Consider the following 10541-nt stretch of genomic DNA (forward strand, 5'->3'; position numbering starts at 1 on the left):
GTTTAGTCGCTTCCGACTCTTCATGACTTCATGGACCAGCTCACGACAGAGCTTCCTGTTGGTCGTCAACACCCCCAGCTCCCCCAGGGACAAGTCCGTCACCTCTAGAATATCATCCATCCATCTTGCCCTTGGTCGGCCCCTCTTCCTTTTGCCTTCCACTCTCCCTAGCATCAGCATCTTCTCCAGGCTGTCCTGTCTTTTCATTATGTGGCCAAAGTATTTCAGTTTTGCCTTTAATATCATTCCCTCAAGTGATCAGTCTGGCTTTATTTCCTGGAGGATGGACTGGTTTGATCTTCTTGCAGTCCAAGGCACCCTCAGAATTTTCCTCCAACACCACAGTTCAAAAGCATCGATCTTCCTTCTCTCAGCCTTCCTTATGGTCCAGCTCTCGCAGCCATATGTTACTACGGGGAACACCATTGCTTTAACTATGCGGGCCTTTGTTGTCAGTGTGATGTCTCTGCTCTTAACTATTTTATCGAGATTTGTCATTGCTCTTCTCCCAAGGATTAAGCGTCTTCTGATTTCCTGACTGCAGTCAGCATCTGCAGTAATCTTTGCACCTAGGAATACAAAGTCTTTCACTGCTTCTACATTTTCTCCCTCTATTTGCCAGTTATCAATCAAGCTGGTTGCCATAATCTTGGTTTTTTTGAGGTTTAGCTGCAAGCCAGCGTTCACACTGTCTTCTTTCACCTTCATCATAAGGCTCCTCAGTTTCTCTTCACTTTCAGCCATCAAAGTGGTATCATCTGCATATCTGAGATTGTTAATGTTTCTTCCAGCGATTTTAACTCCAGCCTTGGATTCCTCAAGCCCAGCTTGTCGCATGATGTGTTCTGCGTACAAGTTGAATAGGTAGGGTGAGAGTATGCAGCCCTGCCATACTCCTTTCCCAATCTTAAACCAGTCCGTTGTTCCATGGTCTGTTCTTACTGTTGCTACTTGGTCGTTATACAGATTCTTCAGGAGGCAGACAAGATGACTTGGTATCCCCATACCGCTAAGAACTTGCCACAATTTGTTATGGTCCACACAGTCAAAGGCTTTAGAATAGTCAATAAAACAGAAATAGAAGTTTTTCTGAAACTCCCTGGCTTTTCCCATTATCCAGCAGATATTGGCAATTTGGTCTCTAGTTCCTCTGCCTTTTCTAAACCCAGCTTGTACATCTGGCAATTCTCGCTCCATGAACTGCTGAAGTCTCCCTTGCAGGATCTTGAGCATTACCTTACTGGCATGTGAAATGAGTGCCACTGTTCAATAGTTTGAACATTCTCTAGTGTTCCCCTTTTTTCGTATGGGGATATAAGTTGATTTTTTCCAATCTGATGGCCATTCTTGTGTTTTCCAAATTTGCTGGCATATAGCATGCATTACCTTGACAGCATCATTTAGCAAGATTTTGAACAGTTCAGCTGGGATGCCGTCATCTCCTGCTGCCTTGTTATTAGCAATGCTTCTTAAGGCCCACTCAACCTCACTCTTCAGGATGTCTGGCTCTAGCTCCCTGACCACATCGTCAAAGCTATCCCCGATATTGTTATCCTTCCTATACAGGTCTTCTGTATATTCTTGCCACCTTTTCTTGATCTCTTCTTCTTCTGTTAGGTCCTTGCCATCTTTGTTTTGATCATACTCATTTTTGCCTGGAATTTACCTCCAATGTTTCTAATTTTCTGGAAGAGGTCTCTTGTCCTTCCTATTCTATTGTCTTCTTCCACTTCCGTGCATTGCTTGTTTAAAAATAATTCCTTATCTCTTCTGGCTAACCTCTGGAATTTTGCATTTAATTGGGCATATCTCCCCCTATCACTGTTGCCTTTTGCTTTCCTTCTTTCTTGGGCTACTTCTAGTGTCTCAGCAGACAGCCATTTTGCCTTCTTGGTTTTCTCTTTCTTTGGGATGTATTTTGTTGCCGCCTCCTGAACAATGCTGCGAACTTCTGTCCAGAGTTCTTCCGGGACCCTATCTACTAAGTCCAGTCCCTTAAATCGATTCTTCACCTCCACTGCATATTCCTTAGGAATATTAGTGAGCTCATATCTAGCTGATCTGTGGGTCTTCCCTAATCTCTTGAGTCTGATCCTAAATTGTGCAAGAAGAAGTTCGTGATCTGAACTACAGTCAGCTCCAGGTCTTGTTTTTACCGACTGTACAGATGTCCGCCACCTTTGGCTGCAAAGGATGTAGTCAATCTGATTTCGGTGTTGTCCATCTGGGGAAGTCCATGTATAAAGCTGTCTCTTAGGTTGCTGGAAGAGAGTGTTTGTTATGCAGAGTGAGTTGTCTTGGCCAAATTCTATCAGCCTATGTCCTGCGTCGTTTTGTTCTCCCAGGCCATACTTACCTGTAATTCGAGGTGTCATCTGACTGCCCACCTTAGCATTCCAGTCTCCCGTGATGAAAATAACATCTGTTTTAGGCGTGTTGTCCAGTAGGTGCTGCAGATCCTCATAGAACTGCTCTACTTCAGCTTCTTCAGCATCTGTGGTTGGGGCGTATATTTGGATCACTGTGATGTTAGATGGCTTGCCCTGAATTCGAATTGAGATCATTCTGTCATTTTTTGGATTGTATCCAAGCACTGCTTTATCCACTTTACGATTAATTATGAAGGCTACTCCATTTCTTCTGTGGTCCTCTTGTCCACAGTAGTAGATCTGGTGGTCATTTGATGTGAAGTGGCCCATTCCAGTCCATTTCAGTTCACTGACGCCCAAAATGTCTATCTTGAATCTTGACATCTCACCAATAACCACATCCAATTTGCCCTGGCTCATAGATCTTACATTCCAGGTTCCAATGGTGTGTTGATCCTTAGAACATCGGATTTGCCGTTCACCACCAGCACCGTCGGCCGCTAGCGGTCCTTTCGGCTTTGAGCTAGCTGCGTCATCACGTCTGGGGCTAGTTGAACTCATCCTCTGTTCCTCCCCAGTAGCATTTTGACCATCTTCCGACCTGGGGGTCTCATCTTCCGATGGTATACTGACATATCTCTGGTTGTACTGATCCATTTAGTTTTCATGGCAAGAATACTGGGGTGGGTTGCCATTACCTTCCCCAGGGATCGCATTTAGTCTGACCTCTCTGTCATGACCTTCCCATCTTGGGTGGCCCTTCACGGTTTAGCTCATGGCATCATTGAGGTGCTCAAGCTCCAGCACCACGACAAGGTAACGATCCTTTGCTGAAGAATTTACAACTCTAACATCAGTCATTTTATAAGGGCAATAAGAAATGTTTCTTTAACAGTGCACACAACACTAAGGATGGATTACTAAGTGATTATTTCTTAAAATGCCATCTGTGTAAGCTAACAGGTCATTCATACGAAGATGAGGCGAGGGGCAGCCAGCAATTGTGGGTTGTGACCTCCTCCGTTTTGTTTGTTGTTGTATACACACACTATTTCTTAAATACACTGCAGTGACTTTTCAACTTTCTAAATCAAATTGGTTCTATCAGGAGGAGGCAATCATCAATAGAAAGAAGTCTGTGAGTGTGGATTTTCTCTGGCAATGTCACAGTGAATAAATCACACTCCATTTCCATAGTTCAACTGTTTTCTCAGGGTGCGGACCCTGAGGAAGATCTGCTTTTTGCTTATCCACTACTGCTTCTCTGTTCCATGACGTGATGGATAACTTCATGGTTCCTGTTCTCCCATCTTACAATTTTTCGTCTTCAAATTGGACTTCGGTCTGACAGCCCTTCAAAGACAGAATTCTCCTCTACAGAATAAGCTCCCTGACACCAAAGCCAAATTGTTCTGCTGCAATTATATTTTCAGTGATGACCACCCTTTATAGCTCAGACGTGACCCTATGCAATTCCGCCACCTGGTGTTGTTTATCATTCTTACAAATGCAATAGCTCTTGGGAATTCCTCATCCTTCAGACAAGAAAACAGGCTCCCTCTGTGGGTTTCACTGCATAGTGTGCAAACTACCCAGTCGTACCTATTTAGGAGACACAGTCCTTAGATTCCCAGCATGTGTAAAGGATACTAGGACATAACTGCAAGCTGTACCAATAGTGACTGGCCTAGGGCTCTTCCTTACAGCCACGTGAATGTGCTTTTCTCTGATTCATGAGTCAGGAAGAATGTATTTAGGTATAAAAACCACTGCCCCACAGCCTACCTTTACTGCACTTTGGCAATGAAGTTGGTCAGGATTGCTACAACCACACAGTTTAATGCAGGGTAGTTTCTGAGCAGTGACTGGTGGGTTTCCCCAGCTCTTTCCCTGCAACAAACATGCCTGCCCCAGCATCATTTACTGATGAGGAAACCAACCACCAATTGCCATCCTGAATGTGAAGTGGTGGGGCAGGGTAGGTGGGGGGTGGGACTCCAGGATCCCTTCCCCCTGTGAGAGATTGTGCAGAGGCTGGCAAAAACGAGGAGCGTTCATCATAAAGAACCATCAGGTGAGAGAAGAGTTCTTTGGTTGTTTACCTCATAAATGGCAGGTGGGTTGAAGCTGCACAAAGCCCAGGACGTATTGATCAAAATGTTCAAAGAAACTCCACCTTAATGAATTCAGTGATATGTGTGGGATGGGGATTCCTCTTGCAGTTGCCAAGATTCTGCACTTTGCCCCTAAAAATCCTTGTTGACGTCTGTGTGATCCTTTTTAATTATGCTGGAAATTATGCCAAAGCTGGCTGAGGAATTCTGAGAGTTGAAGTCCACACCTCTTCAAGTTGCCAAGGTTGAGACACACTGTTCCAGCCAGACAGCTGGAGTATTTTCCAGTTTTGTTTTGTCTTTTGACAGCCCAGGGTCCATATTCATTTTTTAATTTATATATTGCCCTGGGAATATCGATCTCCTGGAAGATGGAGAGGTCAATATTCCCTTAACAAAAAGAGCCTGTAGTTTTCATAGCTGTTGCACTGAAGCCTCCAAGAAGTGGCTTTGGGCTTTGCTGCTCCTTCTCATGCCCACTTGGGTGCTGAGCTGCCTGTCTCAGTGGCCAGCTTGCCTTGCTGGCTTCACCCCACCTGTCCGTTCAGCTTGCCGTTGCCCACTCCATCTGCCACCAGCCTGGGAGCCTTCCAGCAGGTCCTCATCCACCAGCCAGTTCCAATCCGCTCCACTTTTCACACCATCTGCTGCTCCTTTCAGAAAACCTCACATTCTAGGCAGCGCTGGGCATTTGGCCCCAAGCTGCAGCCCTTTTCATCCTGTTCTGGGGGCTGAAAATTATGTCATGGTTTTTCAATGTTCTAGCTGTAGGAGAATTCCTTCAGATAGGGTTTTTTAAAAAGAAGCTGTGATTTTCAGCCCTAGAAGAAGGGATGTGCATAATGGAAATCAACACCTGGGTACAATGGGGGAAGAGAGTTCCCCCGTAAGTCCCATGGGACATTTATTTTTGAGTGTCACTGGGAATATCAATCTCCTGGAATACATGCATTCCCATGCCCAAGCCATAAAGAACAAGAAGAAATAGGCTGCATTGGTGAGTCAGTCTGAGAGCTGCAGCACCAATGGCCATGGAAGTGTAGTGCCCAGCCACTGCCTGGAAAGAGCAGTCCCAGGCAGACCTTCCAGGGATGAATTTGTTGGTAACACTGGGAAGTACACATATACATTCCAGCTTGCTGGGAAATCACAAAAATATGATTGAAAATATCTTGCAGTAAAACATGACATTTGTCCTTATGGCAACATCTTACTCCCATGATAGGGCTGCTGTGCTTTAATTGCTATTCAGAAGGAGAGTTTCGCCACACATTCCCTTCCTCATGTCCGCAGGGATGCCTTCATGAAAAAGAAGAAGCAAAATCTAGTAGCAAATTCATAGAGGAATTCTGCCAGCTCCAAACACAGTCATGTGGCATAGTTTCCATGTCACTCTGATTAGTTTGAAAGAGATTTGCATAACTAGGATTCTTTCAGGAGACATACATCTGCAACTGTATTTTGCTGAGCTCTCACCTGAGTGGTACTACTGAAGTGGTGAAAACCTTCCTTCTGGAAAAATGCATTGTAGGACATCCATATAATATATTCCTCCTGTGATTATGATATGTTCACTTATTTGTTACATGCATATTTTGTTGCAGTAAAAATGACTCTTGACACTTTATATGATATGAAACAACAGTAAAACATTGTGAACCTGCTTCACCTAGTCATGCCCCCCTGTCAAGAAACAGCGCTGGTGTCAGCAGAGAACCTCAGTGGATAACAGCACTACCATCTTACTGTGATTCAGCTTCAGCCTCTTCTATCCCATTCAGACTCTGACAGCCTCCTGGCCCCAGGATGAGACATCAACTGCACCTCCATCCTTGCCTGGGGTAATGATATACTGTAAAGCTAGGTATTATCATTGCACATATTTTAACCATTGGATGACCTTTCCCAGTAGCAGCAAAGCACTGCAAGATAGTGCCTCCAATCTCCAAGCCCTGTAGGCAGGCCAGGAGGGTAAAAGCCAATGAAAGGTCTAAATGGATCAGGAGAGGTAGACCACACCCATCCAGGTCCCCTCAAAGGTAATCTTCTACAGCAACCAATGCTGCCTCCATCATATGCCCATACCTGAACCTGGCTTGATAAGGGCCCAGCTAATCCACTTCAGCAAAGGATCGTGACCTTGTCATGGTGCTGGAGCTTGAGTACCTCAATGATGCCATGAGCTAAACCGTGAAGGGCCACCCAAGATGGGAAGGTCATGACAGAGAGGTCAGACTAAATGCGATCCCTGGGGAAGGTAATGGCAACCCACCCCAGTATTCTTGCCGTGAAAACTAAATGGATCAGTACAACCAGAGATATGTCGGTATACCATCGGAAGATGAGACCCCCAGGTCGGAAGATGGTCAAAATGCTACTGGGGAGGAACAGAGGATGGGTTCAACTAGCCCCAGACGTGATGACGCAGCTAGCTCAAAGCTGAAAGGACGGCTAGCGGCCGACGGTGCTGGTGGTGAACGGCGAATTCGATGTTCTAAGGATCAACACACCATTGGAACCTGGAATGTAAGATCTATGAGCCAGGGCAAATTGGATGTGGTTATTGGTGAGATGTCAAGATTCAAGATAGACATTCTGGGCGTCAGTGAACTGGAATGGACTGGAATGGGCCACTTCACATCAAATGACCACCAGATCTACTACTGTGGACAAGAGGACCACAGAGGAAATGGAGTAGCCTTCATAATTAATAGTAAAGTGGCTAAAGCAGTGCTTGGATACAACCCAAAAAACGACAGAATGATCTCAATTCGAAATCAGGGCAAGCCATCTAACATCACAGTGATCCAAATATACGCCCCAACCACAGATGCTGAAGAAGCTGAAGTAGAGCAGTTCTATGAGGATCTGCAGCACCTACTGGACAACACGCCTAAAAGAGATGTTATTTTCATCACAGGAGACTGGAATGCTAAGGTGGGCAGTCAAATGACACCTCGAATTACAGGTAAGTATGGCCTGGGAGAACAAAACGAAGCAGGACATAGGCTGATAGAATTTTGCCAAGACAATTCACTCTGCATAACAAACACTCTCTTCCAGCAACCTAAGAGACGGCTTTATACATGGACTTCCCCAGATGGACAACACCGAAATCAGATTGATTACATCCTTTGCAGCCAAAGGTGGCGGACATCTGTACAGTCGGTAAAAACAAGGCCTGGAGCTGACTGTAGTTCAGATCACGAACTTCTTCTTGCACAATTTAGGATCAGACTCAAGAGATTAGGGAAGACCCACAGATCAGCTAGATATGAGCTCACTAATATTCCTAAGGAATATGCAGTGGAGGTGAAGAATCGATTTAAGGGACTGGACTTAGTAGATAGGGTCCCGGAAGAACTCTGGACAGAAGTTCGCAGCATTGTTCAGGAGGCGGCAACAAAATACATCCCAAAGAAAGAGAAAACCAAGAAGGCAAAATGGCTGTCTGCTGAGACACTAGAAGTAGCCCAAGAAAGAAGGAAAGCAAAAGGCAACAGTGATAGGGGGAGATATGCCCAATTAAATGCAAAATTCCAGAGGTTAGCCAGAAGAGATAAGGAATTATTTTTAACCAAGCAATGCACGGAAGTGGAAGAAGACAATAGAATAGGAAGGACAAGAGACCTCTTCCAGAAAATTAGAAACATTGGAGGTAAATTCCAGGCAAAAATGGGTATGATCCAAAACAAAGATGGCAAGGACCTAACAGAAGAAGAAGAGATCAAGAAAAGGTGGCAAGAATATACGGAAGACCTGTATAGGAAGGATAACAATATCGGGGATAGCTTTGACGGTGTGGTCAGGGAGCTAGAGCCAGACATCCTGAAGAGTGAGGTTGAGTGGGCCTTAAGAAGCATTGCTAATAACAAGGCAGCAGGAGACGACGGCATCCCAGCTGAACTGTTCAAAATCTTGCAAGATGATGCTGTCAAGGTAAGGCATGCTATATGCCAGCAAATTTGGAAAACACAAGAATGGCCATCCGATTGGAAAAAATCAACTTATATCCCCATACCAAAAAAGGGGAACACTAAAGAATGTTCAAACTATCGAACAGTGGCACTCATTTCACATGCCAGTAAGGTAATGCTCAAGATCCTGCAAGGTAGACTTCAGCAGTTCATGGAGCGAGAATTGCCAGATGTACAAGCTGGGTTTAGAAAAGGCAGAGGAACTAGAGACCAAATTGCCAATATCTGCTGGATAATGGAAAAAGCCAGGGAGTTTCAGAAAAACATCTATTTCTGTTTTATTGACTATTCTAAAGCCTTTGACTGTGTGGACCATAACAAATTGTGGCAAGTTCTTAGTGATATGGGGATACCAAGTCATCTTGTCTGCCTCCTGAAGAATCTGTATAACGACCAAGTAGCAACAGTAAGAACAGACCACGGAACAACGGACTGGTCTAAGATTGGGAAAGGAGTACGGCAGGGCTGTATACTCTCACCCTACCTATTCAACTTGTACGCAGAACACATCATGCGACAAGCTGGCCTTGAGGAATCCAAGGCTGGAGTTAAAATTGCTGGAAGAAACATTAACAATCTCAGATATGCAGATGATACCACTTTGATGGCTGAAAGTGAAGAGGAACTGAGGAGCCTTATGATGAAGGTGAAAGAAGAAAGTGCGAACGCTGGTTTGCAGCTAAACCTCAAAAAAACCAAGATTATGGCAACCAGCTTGATTGATAACTGGCAAATAGAGGGAGAAAATGTAGAAGCAGTGAAAGACTTTGCATTCCTAGGTGCAAAGATTACTGCAGATGCTGACTGCAGTCAGGAAATCAGAAGACGCTTAATCCTTGGGAGAAGAGCAATGACAAATCTCGATAAAATAGTTAAGAGCAGAGACATCACACTGACAACAAAGGCCCGCATAGTTAAAGCAATGGTGTTCCCTATAGTAACATATGGCTGTGAGAGCTGGACCATAAGGAAGGCTGAGCGAAGGAAGATCGATGCTTTTGAACTGTGGTGTTGGAGGAAAATTCTGAGAGTGCCTTGGACTGCCAGAAGATCAAACCAGTCCATACTCCAGGAAATCAAGCCAGACTGCTCACTTGAGGGAATGATATTAAAGGCCAAACTGAAATACTTTGGCCACATAATGAGAAGACAGGACACCCTGGAGAAGATGCTGATGCTAGGGAGAGTGGAAGGCAAAAGGAAGAGGGGCCAACCAAGGGCAAGGTGGATGGATGATATTCTAGAGGTGACGGACCCGTCCCTGGGGGAGCTGGGGGTGTTGACGACCAACAGGAAACTCTGGCGTGGGCTGGTCCATGAAGTTACGAAGAGTCGGAAGTGACTAAATGAATAAACAACAACAATCCACTTCATCTAGAGTTCTGTGTAGCTGATCTCTCACCACTGTTTCAACATAACTTTTCCTTTAAAAAAGGAAGGCTGTAGGACAGGCAATAGTTATCTAAAATCACCAGATGCAGAGAGGGCTTCTTTAAGACTTTCAAGACTGCAGGCAATACCCCTTTCGAAATCAGACACTGACAGTTACCCAGAGCCAAGTGACCACACACACACAAGCCCCCTGCAGGACCCAGGAGGGGCATGGATCAAGCCTATTCTTGGCAGACAACAGACCAGAGTGCACACAATCCAATGCCTCAGTTCACAGGCCAAATGGAGTCCCAGATAATATGTATGGCAAGACATTGCCCTAGTCGCCATCATAGATTCTGCCCATGAAGCGTCAAGATTTTAGTGGTATCGAGCAATTTTGACAACAAAATGCCATGTAAATTGGTCACAATGGCCAGGTGGAATATCTCAATGCTGACTTCTATCTAACAGGAAGTAATCACCCTAGCCTGTCTTAGCCCTGCAGGGGCACGTACCCATGTAGTCACTTTTCATCTTTCTCCACTGACGCTCCAGGAATCACTTCTACTGCTTCATCTCCCAGAGGTCCTTCATCTCTCAGAGGTCCTGATGAGCCAACCAGGTTCAGTCAACAGACAGAGGCCTTCCCTAGTCCCCATGATCCCCAATGTAACCTAATGCTGCTGTGGGTTTTCCTCATTTTACTA

This window comes from Candoia aspera, chromosome 1 (assembly GCF_035149785.1).
Source record: "Candoia aspera isolate rCanAsp1 chromosome 1, rCanAsp1.hap2, whole genome shotgun sequence".
Lineage (NCBI taxonomy): Eukaryota > Metazoa > Chordata > Lepidosauria > Squamata > Boidae > Candoia > Candoia aspera.